Source organism: Erythrolamprus reginae, chromosome 2 (genome assembly GCF_031021105.1).
Source record: "Erythrolamprus reginae isolate rEryReg1 chromosome 2, rEryReg1.hap1, whole genome shotgun sequence".
NCBI classification, from domain to species: domain Eukaryota; kingdom Metazoa; phylum Chordata; class Lepidosauria; order Squamata; family Dipsadidae; genus Erythrolamprus; species Erythrolamprus reginae.
This window is the reverse complement of record NC_091951.1, coordinates 3,947,139-3,957,447: the sequence shown is the minus strand read 5'-3', so window position 1 is coordinate 3,957,447 and position 10,309 is coordinate 3,947,139. Positions and strand designations below refer to the sequence as shown.

General features: G+C 45.3%; 1 protein-coding gene and 1 pseudogene across 1 annotated transcript in view; both read right to left on the bottom strand.

The window, feature by feature from the left end:
* Positions 1-10,309, bottom strand: part of LOC139162880 (zinc finger protein 721-like) — a 154,659-nt gene that overhangs the window by 117,705 nt on the left and 26,645 nt on the right. The window lies entirely within an intron of this gene.
* Positions 3,469-10,309, bottom strand: part of LOC139162984 (zinc finger protein 208-like) — a 46,752-nt pseudogene continuing 39,911 nt past the window's right edge.

Sequence of the window (10,309 nt, the reverse complement as noted above, 5' to 3'; positions counted from 1 at the left end):
TGGACTTCAACTCCCAGAATTCCCCAGCCAGCAGTCGTTGTATCCCCTAGCCTAGACATTTCTTCGCTCAGGGCCCACCTGTGTCCCCTTTGGGGCAGCTCAGTCACAGGTGAACACATAAAGGTGCTCTCCAGTTATGCTGCACACAATCTGCATAGCCCCTTCCCCTTTTCTGTTTCTGCTCCAAAGGCTTTTGGATTCCAGAAACCGAGGACTCAACGGAAAGTTGGATTCCCATTGGTTCCACTTATTCCTTGGAAGCCAAAGTCTAGGAACCCCTGTCAAGCCCCCAGGGCTGCCATCAGGAATTTTGGGGCCCCATACATCCTAAGTGTCTACCCCCACCGCCATTTTAAAACTACTGACCCCCAGATTCCGTGCCATGCCACCATGGCCACACACCCTGGGCAAGCCCTCCCCCGGCCCTCTGAGGTCAAACACAGCCCTGATGTGGCCCTCAATGAAATTGAGTTTGACACCCCTGGCCTAGAGGCTAAATCCTATGACCAAGGGCTAAGAGAATGAGTATGTTTAGCTCAACAAATAGAAAACTGAGGGGGAATATAAGAGTAGTTTCCCAATCCTTAAAGGGCTGCCACAGAGCAGATGGCATCTATTTATTCTCCATGCCACCTGAAGGTAGTACAAGAAGCAATGGGCGGAACCTCACCAAGAAGAAATGCAATCTGGAAATAAGGAAAAACTTGGGACTGGGCGGCATAGAAATAAATAAATAAATAAATCCCTTCTTTTTTATTAAAAGAAATTAATAATTTTAAAAAACCAAAATCCATTACTATTAAAACTAAAACAACCAGCAAAACTATTAATAAAAACAGGTGAGGGCTGGGGGTTTTTCTCTGTTATTATTTAAGTGCTTTTATTATATGCTTTAAATCAAGAGTCACTTTCTGTTTCTCTCTCTTTCCTGTCATTCTCTGCCTCAATCATTTTCTCATTTCTTTTTTTCTCCCCTTTTTTATATCATTTCTCTCCCTCTCTTCCTTCCACTCTTGTCTCTTTCTTTCTCTTTCTTGCTTTCTTCCTCACTTTCTTCCTTTGTCTCTCATCTTTCTTTCTTTCTTTAGCTTTCTTCCTCTCTCACTCTTCCTTCCTCTCATCTTTCTTCCTTCCTTTCTCTCTTTCTCTATCTTGCTTTCTTCCTCTCTCATCTCTTTCTTTCTCTCTCCCTCTTGCTCTCTTTTTCTTTCCCTCTTGTTTTCTTTTTCTTTCCCTCTCTTGTTTTCTTTCTCTCTCTTGCTTTCTCTCTCTCGTTTTCTTTCTCACTCTTTCTCTCTCGTTCTCTCTCTTGCTATCTATTTCTCTCCCCCTCTCTTTCTCTCTTGTTTTATTTCTCTCTCTCTCTCACTCGTTCTCTCTCTCTTGCTATCTCTCTCTCCCCCTTTCTCTCTCTCTCTCTCTCTCTCTTGCTCTGTCACTCTCACTCTCTCTCGTTCTCCGGAGGCTGGCGAAAGTGATTTTCAATGTCGGGGATGTGGGCCGGCGCGCGCTCTCCCCACCCCCCTGCCAGCCCACCCGGAACATTCAAAGTAAAAAAAACCTTTGCTCTTACTTTGAATGTTCCAGGCGGGCTGGCAGGGGGATGGGGAGAGCGCGCGCCTGACATTGAAAATTGCCTTTGCCGGCCCCCACTGTGAAAACGCCTGCCCCACCTCTCTTGCAGCGGAGAGAGGCGGATCGGGCAGGTGGACGGTGGGCAGCGGCGAGTAGTCAGGGGCGCGAGGGGGCTAGAGGCACGGGGGGGTGGCCGCGGCTTCGTGCGTGCCCTTGGAAAAGGGTGCGTTGGGGGGGCATTTTGGGGTGCACTGGCGAAGGCGTGCGCAGCTACAGGGAACGGTTCTGGGCACAATGACCGTTGCGGGCGCCAGGGGGCTGGCACACGATGGCGAGCCAAAATCGCCCCCCCCCCCAATTTTTCAATTTGACCGGGCCCGTGACGCCAGTAACAGTAGTACCGGCCTATCGGTGGCCCTGCAAGCCCCCTGCCCCCAATTCATTTCTCCCCTTCCTGGGGGAAGTCTCCATGGATTCCAACTGGTTGTTGCTACTCCTACTGGTAAGGACGTTGGCAGGGAACCCTGAAAGCTAAAGGGGGAAGGAGGACCCACAGTAAGGATGGGGGAGTGGGAGGGATCATTGATGATGCTAGGGGAGGAGTTGACTGGGACACCCCAGGTGAGACATGAGTGAGGTGGGAGCGTGTGTGACTCCTCCCCTTCACTTTGGCTCCTCCCCTCAGTGCAATTCCCTCAGGCAGATAACTGGGAAAAGAGGTTCCCACAGGGGTTGTTATAGTCACGAAGTCATGCTGACCCATGGACAACATTCCTCCAGACCTTCCAGTCTTCTGCCATCCTCTGGAGTCCATTTTCAGCTCACACCAACTGGGGATTCAGTGACTTCATCTCATTCTCTGGCGTCTCCTTCTTCTTTTGCCCTCAGTCATTCCTGGCATTAGGCTCTTCTGCAATCTTTGAAGAAAAACCTTTTTTGCCCTCCCTAGGCTCCAGATGCTTTCTTAGAGCCTGAACAGTGGGAAATCAGCTTCCCAGAGGCCCCCTAGAGGCCGGAAATGGCTCATTTCCTGACTTTGGTGAGCCCAGTAGGCTTGTTTTTTGCCACCTCAGGGCTGCAGAGGCTTTCCTGGAGCCTGGGGAGGAGGAAAATGACCTCCCCCACCCACCCACCTGGAGGTCCTCCAGAGGCTGGAAATTGCCCATTTCTGACTTTGGTGGGCCCCATTTTTTGCCCTTCTTAGTCTCCAGATATTTTCTTAGAGCCTGAAGCGGGCAAAAATATTTATTTGATTGTTTGTTACACCTCATTGACAGTTGCAAGGTTTTCCAGTTCTGTAGGTTGTTATCAATCATTGCCAACGATGTGGAATGCCTGTCTTGGTTAATATTGACGGAACATCATGCTTAATTTACTTAGCTCTGTCCTATGTACGGAAAAGATTAAACTAGCAACCAGGCGCTCACTTATATGTTTGACATGTCTGTATGATTCAGAGGTTTCTTTAGATAGTAACTTGTTAATAGTTAGCTACCTTTGGAGCAGGGGTGGGCTGCTGCCCGGACGGGGGGTGGAGTACGCAGTGGGGCAGCGAAAATGGAGCTCCACCCCAGAGCACCCAATTGGATGTTGAAAGAAAATGCCTAAGTTTGCTATGAGAATAAACACAACCTGACTGAGAGGAGAGAACAAAGCTCCTGAACAAAGAGGTTTCTTCTCAACCCAGATAAATCTCTTCTTAGCTTGGAGACTTTTGCTCCGAAAATCATGTCTCCATGTCCATAATTACTACACGGTTCTCTGTTTTTTAAAAAAGATTTTTAAAATTAATTTTAAGAAATAGAATATAAAACTCACGCACAACATAAAACAAATGCTCGGCGATCAATGCCCACCACCAACCATTCACACCCCACCACCAAATTGGGGGTGTTTCTTTTTTTTTCTTTTTAAATATACTTTATGAATTTATTGACAATGGGGGAGGGGAATGGGGATACAAAAAGAATAGGAGGGGTGCAAAACAGGAAAACTTTTTACAGAACATATATAGATTGTTATATATTCATTTTAAGCATTTATCTACATTTATATTGTATTGCATATTCGTAATTACATAATCTCATATCTATTAAACAGGTTAATTTAAAGATAAAGTAGTGCTTTGATATATGTGTTAAGAGATAGATAAGATAGAAGTTTTGGATGGGGTAAGGGAAGGGGGATAGTACCTGCAAAACAGCAAGCGTATGTATTTTGATAACTTAGTTTTGATTATATTTGTTGGGTTTGTGTATTAAAGATACTTGTGAGTTATGTTGTTATATCGGTTGGATTAAACAGACAGAGCATGCGTTTTGGTTTTCGTTGGTATGTTTGTTGTATATATTTTTCTTTTGGTGTAAGATAAGGAATTTTCAATTGGTTTCTGTTTTATTGATTTTAAGATTAGATCTGTACCACTTCTCCCAGGCCTTGTAGAACTCAGAATCATTTTTGTTTTGTATTTCCATTGTTAATTTAGATAGTTCTGCACATTCCATGATTTTACTGATAATAGTTTAAATTGTCGGGATATCTTCTTTCTTCCATTGTTGGGTGTATGTTAGTCTGGCGGCAGTCAATATTTGGATAATAAGGTATTTGTTTTCTTTATTTAATTTCTGTCTAAAAATGCCTAAAAGGAACAGTTCTCGTTTAATTGTGATCTTTATCGGTATGACTTGGTCTATTATTCTTTTAATTTCTGTCCAACGTTTTTTGGCGTATGTACAGGTCCACCATAAATGATAGTACGTTCCTTGGTTCTTCTTGCATTTCCAGCATAGAGATATGTTTGGGTTCATTTTTGAAAGCCTGGCTGGTGGAAGGTGCCATCTGTAGATCATTTTATATAGGTTTTCTTTGTACGATACCGCGGGTGTCAATTTATAATTAATCGTGAATATTTTATCCCATTCTGCAAGATTTATTGTATATCCAAAGTTTTGCGTCCATGCAATGATTTATATAATCCTATTTTCCCCTGCCATTTTCCCCAAATTTCCATAGTCCCTTTCAGGGGACCTATTAATTTATCTAGATCACTCTTATTTCACTTTGTAAAAATTGATTATCTATTCTTCACCCCATTCATCTCTTTTTCCAATTTCAGCCATTTATTTTCAAATAATTGCAGCTCCACTAATTATTCAATTTGAAATGGTTCTCTATACAGCTCCAAACAGGGAATTCCCCATCCACCCTCGTTTTCATTCGCTATTAACCACTTTTTCCTTACTCTCCGTCTTTTATCTTCTTCAACCCAATAATTACGTTTTTTGTCCCACTCCCTGAACTTTGATGACAGTTCTCCAAGTCCAATAATCTTTTAAACATATTTCTTTAATTATTGCACATCTTGCTCTTAAGTATACACCCAAATATTTAACTTTCTTGATTATCTGAAGGTCTATCTTTGTCCATTCAATTTCTGTTTATCCTAAAGAGAAGTAAGTTGATTGATGTCCTCAGGATACTTTTCTGCCCACTGTGGATTCTTTTTTGAGAAGCATTCTGTTTTCACAAAAAACCCTTCCGCATTCCGTACATTTCTATTTTCCTCTGTTGTGGATCCTCTTATGGAAAAGAAGGTTACAGTTAAATCTGAAGCTTTTTCCACATTCCATTCATTTATAGGGTTTCTCCTGTGTGGGTCCTTTTATGGAAAGTCAAAGACCTACTGGCAGCGAAGGTCTTTCCACACTCAGTGCACTTGTAAGGTTTTTCTCCTGTATGTGTCCTGTTATGAGAATTAAGTTCACTGCTTCGGAGGAAGCTCTTCCCACACTCCATACATTTATAGGGTTTCTCTCCAGTGTGGATTTGTTTATGGAGATTCAGGTTACTGTTCCTTCTATAGCACTTCCCACAGTCTAGGCATTTATAGGGTTTTTCTCCTGTGTGGGTACATTTATGAGAAGTAAGGGAACACTTCACACTGAAGCTCTTTCCACACTCTGTGCATTCATAGGGTTTTTCTCCTGTGTGGATCCGTTTATGGTAATTAAGAGCACCCTTGGCACTAAAGCTCTTTCCACACTCTGTGCACTCATGGGGTTTTTCTCCTGTGTGGATCCGTTTATGGGAAACAAGGGTACTGCTTTGGCTGAAGCCCTTCCCACAGTCTAGGCATTTATAGGGTTTTTCTCCAGTGTGGATCACTTTATGAATATTAAGATAACTCTTTTCCTTGAAGCTCCTACCACACTCCGTGCATTTATGGGGTTTTTCTCCTGTATGTACCTTTTTATGGAAATTAAGTGAACACGTTGTAGTGAACCTTTGTCCACAAGTCTCACATTTATAAGGTTTTTCCCCCGAGTGGATCCTTCTATGGAACCTTAGGGATCTACTACGTCTGAAGCTCTTCCCACATTCTGTGCATTTAAAGGGTTTTTCTCCAGTATGCACACTTTTATGGGACATAAGAGAAGACTTTCCACGGAACCCTTTTCCACAATCCACACATTTATAAGGTTTTTCCCTTGAATGCATCCTTTTATGTAACATCAGGGAACTACTATATCCAAAGTTTTTTCCACACTGTTTGCATTCATAGGGTTTTTCTCCTGTGTGCTTCCGTTTATGATAAGTAAGAGCACACTTTACAGTGAAACTCTTCCCACACTGCATACATTTATAGGGTTTTTCTCCTGTGTGGACCCGTTTATGGGAAACAAGGCCTCCGCTTTGGCGGAAGCCCTTCCCACAGTCTAGGCATTTATAGGGTTTTTCCCCTGTATGGATCCGTTTATGACGATTAAGAGCCGTCTTTTCCCTGAAGCTCTTCCCACACTCCATGCATTTAAAGGGTTTTTCTCCTGTGTGGGTCCTTTTATGGAACGTAAGGAAAGCCTGCATTCTGAACCTTTTCCCACACTCTGTGCATTCATAGGGTTTTTCTCCTGTGTGGATCCGTTTATGGGAAACAAGAGGTCCGCTTTGGCTGAAGCTCTTCCCACAGTCTAGGCATTTATAGGGTTTTTCCCCTGTATGGATCCGTTTATGACAATTAAGACCACTGTTTCTCCTGAAGCTCTTCCCACACTCCGTGCATTTATAGGGTTTTTCTCCTGTGTGGACCCTTTTATGGGATGTAAGGGAACTGCTCATACTGAAACTTTTCCCACAATCCACACATTTGTAAGGCTTTTCTTTTGAATGGACCCTCCTATGGCACATCAGGTAACTACTACTTTGAAAGCTCTTTCCACACACTGTGCATTCATAGGGTTTTTCTCCTGTGTGGATCCGTTTGTGACGACTAAGATCATTTGTCCTGAAGCTCTTCCCACACTCCGTGCATTTAAAGGGTTTTTCTCCTGTGTGGACTCTTTTATGAGAAATAAGATGACACTCCTTCCTGAACCTTTTCCCACAATCCACACATTTATGAGGTTTTTCCCATGGGTGCATCCTTCTATGGCACATCAGGGAACTACTACTTTGAAAGCTCTTCCCACATTCTGTGCATTTAAAGTGTTTTTCTGCAGCATGTGTCCTTTTATGGGAAGTAAGGGAACTCTTCAGGCTGAACCTTTTCCCACATTCCACACATTTATGGATCTTTTTATGAGAAGTTGAATTACCTTTTCTCCCAATGCTTTTTCCACAGTTCACACTGTTGTAGGGCTTCTCCCTTGCCTGGTTCATTTCATGTGAACGAAGATCATAACGGCTGGAGCTTTTTCCAGATTTGCAATTTTTAGTAACTTTAGGGTTTACTTTGAATCTTTTTCTGTTTTGATTTTTTCCCATATTTTCTTTGGAATCACGTTTGGTCAGGAAACGATCCATTTCCACACATTCAAAAATTGATTTTTCTCTCCGATTTTGCTTCTTTTCACGTTTCTTCCTTCCCCAGGGATTTGTAGATGTCTCCTCAGGAATTTCAGTTTCGATTATTTGCACTGGCACTAAACTTCGCTCTTCGTCATTTTCCTTTTTCTTCATATCAAGTGCTTTGGGAGGAAAGAAAAACAAATTAGAATAATCTACAACCTCCATTTTGGAGTCCTTACGCAGACATTTATCTACTACTGAACATCTGCAGAGAAAGGAACAAGGAAAATGACAGCGTGGATATTAGTTATTAACTTAAAAGACTAGTATGGTTTCTCATCTCAACCTCATTCTTGGCAATTAAAAATTTACAGCAAAAACATGTTTTGATATCAGGAAGTGGCACACAAATTCTCTCAACTATGACGCACCCAACTTGCATTAAATAAGGCAACATATAGAGAATATAGAAAACTTATGAATTTGAATTTATAATAGAAATTGGATTTAATGTCAGAAATTATTTTATAATATATAAATATATAAGAAAATAAGGTTTGAAAACTTGGATTGGCAACAGTTGTTTCTTTTTAATTTAATAGTAGGTATGTGGGTTTGTCTTTTATATATTTCATTATTTTTACTAATTAGGAGAAGGTTTTACAAGGGTTTTTGTTTTTAAAGAAAAATGTATAAGAAATGGAAGAAGGCACAACAGATTATATAGATTTGCAAGATGATAAGCACAATGAGTCGACATTCTCAAAAGGAACATAATGTTGAATTTAATTAGAAGAAAATTGGTAATCTAGATCAGGGTTTCCCAACCTTGACAGCTTGAAGATATTTGGACTTCAACTCCCAGAATTCCCCAGCTAGCAAATGCCCTTCATGGCATCAGACCATAATATCTCCGGGACCGCCTTCTGCAGCATAAATCCCAGCGACCGGTTAGGTCCCACAGAGTTGGCCTTCTCCGGGTCCCGTTGACTAAACAATGTCGTTTGGCGGGACCCAGGGGAAGAGCCTTCTCTGTTGCAGTCCCAACCTTTTGGAACCAGCTCCCCTCGGAAATTAGAACTGGCGGCCGTTTATGCCGAGAGCCACAAGCCCGCTCTCAAGCGTCAACGTCAGGCTTCGGGTAAGCAGAGCTGCCCCGCAGCGGCAGGAGCCAGACGCAGTGCCTCTGCCGGGAACGGCTGTCAAAGAGGCCCTGAAGGGGGACAGGGTGGTCCCCGCCACCTGTGTCAGAAGTGAGGTGGCTGCGCCACCCGGGGCAGGAGAAGGCTGGAGTTGTGCGGAAAGCCGCACCCGCTGATGGGGCCTGGTTCAAGAGGAGCCACTGCTTTCGCTGCAACAAAGGCAACTGCCGTGGGGCGAGAGCATAGGGGAGGGCATGGAGGCGGTGCCCGTCGGAGAAGCGGACAGAGAGAGAAGTGGACCAAAAGAAAGAAAAGGGAAAGAGAGGGAGGGAAAGAGAAGTGGAGAGGAAGGAGGGAGGGAGGGGACGGAAGGAAGGAAGAGAGAGAAGGGGGGAGAAAAAGAGGGGGAGAGAGATAGAAAGGGAGAGAAAGAGAAAGAGAGGGAGAAAGGGAGAAATAGAAAGGGACAGAAAGAGAAAGAGAGAGAGATACAAAGAGGGAGAGAGAGAGAAATGAGAAAATGATGGAGGAAAAGAAAGAGGGAGGGGAAAATGTATTTACAGTGATCCCCCGCTCGTTGCGAGGGTTCCGTTCCAGGACCCCCCGCAACGAGCGGGTTTTCGCGAAGTAGTGCTGCGGAAGTAAAAACACCATCTCCGCATGTGCAGATGGTGTTTTTAACTTCCGCAGCGCTAGCGAGGAGCCGAAGATTGGGGGCGGCGCGGCTGTTTTAAAACGATCGGAGCCGGCATATCGAGAGAAGGAGAAGAGGACCGCCCCCCCCAACTCGAAGAATGACATTTCCAAGGCCGGGCGTGGGGGCGTGGGGGATCGGGGCTAGATTTCCCTTTCTCCCGCGGACTTTTCTTTTGCTCCGAGCCTTGCGGACAAGCAGCGACCCAGCTTTTTCAAAGCGCAAAAGGTTGGAGGAGGACGCGGCTCGCGGAGAGGTGGAGAGAACCGGCGGGGTTCCTCAAGAAGACAACAGGTTCTCGAGCGATCTGCCCCCCCCCTAACACACCCGCACCCATCGCTCTAGCGGAATCCAAGCGCGCCTCTCCAAAGCTTCCTTTTTTCTTGGCTCCGGCGTTTCTCACTTCGCCTCTCCGAAGCGAAGGAAACAGGTGAACTTCTCCTCCGTCCGCCCCATTGAAGCCCCAGGCGGCTGGAAAGAAAAAAAAATCCTTTTTTTGGAACGGGGAAGAAGCCGGGTGGGTGGGCGGCTGGGAGAGAGAGGCAGGGCGACTAGCACGAGGAGATTAACCTCGCCTGGGAAAAGACACTTATACCGGCTTTGCAAGGATCTTTGTAATCGATGGCTTCCGCCTGATCCTCCGGGCTAAGGTCGTAAACGTAGTCGAAATCCAAGCCGGAGCCACGGGAGCGGCAGAGTTTGTTCCAGAGGGCCACCCCGGCCAGCCACAGAGCCATCCTCCAGCAAAACATGGTCCTGCTCCTCGGCGGAGAGATGGAAGCGAGAGAGAGGGAGAGGGAGGGAGGCGAGGCGCCGGGTGCCAGGAGCGGTGGAGCGCGTACGTGTGGCGGATGGGGGAGGTGGAAGGCTGGAGAGAAGGGGCGCCGTGGGGAGGAAAAAAGGGCCGCGAGGATCTCCTCCGTCCGCGCCGACCGGCTCTGCTCTTCTCCAAGGGGATCGCACCCGGAGCCTGGGGCTTCCCCCCATGCAAAGGAATCGGGAGGCTACTGTGCGCGTGGGCGTGCAGTGCTTCTCTCTGCGTGCGTGTGTGTGAGTGAGTGCTGCGCTTGTGTGTTTGTGTGTGTAGGCGCGCGTGGAGGGCGAAGGGGTCCGA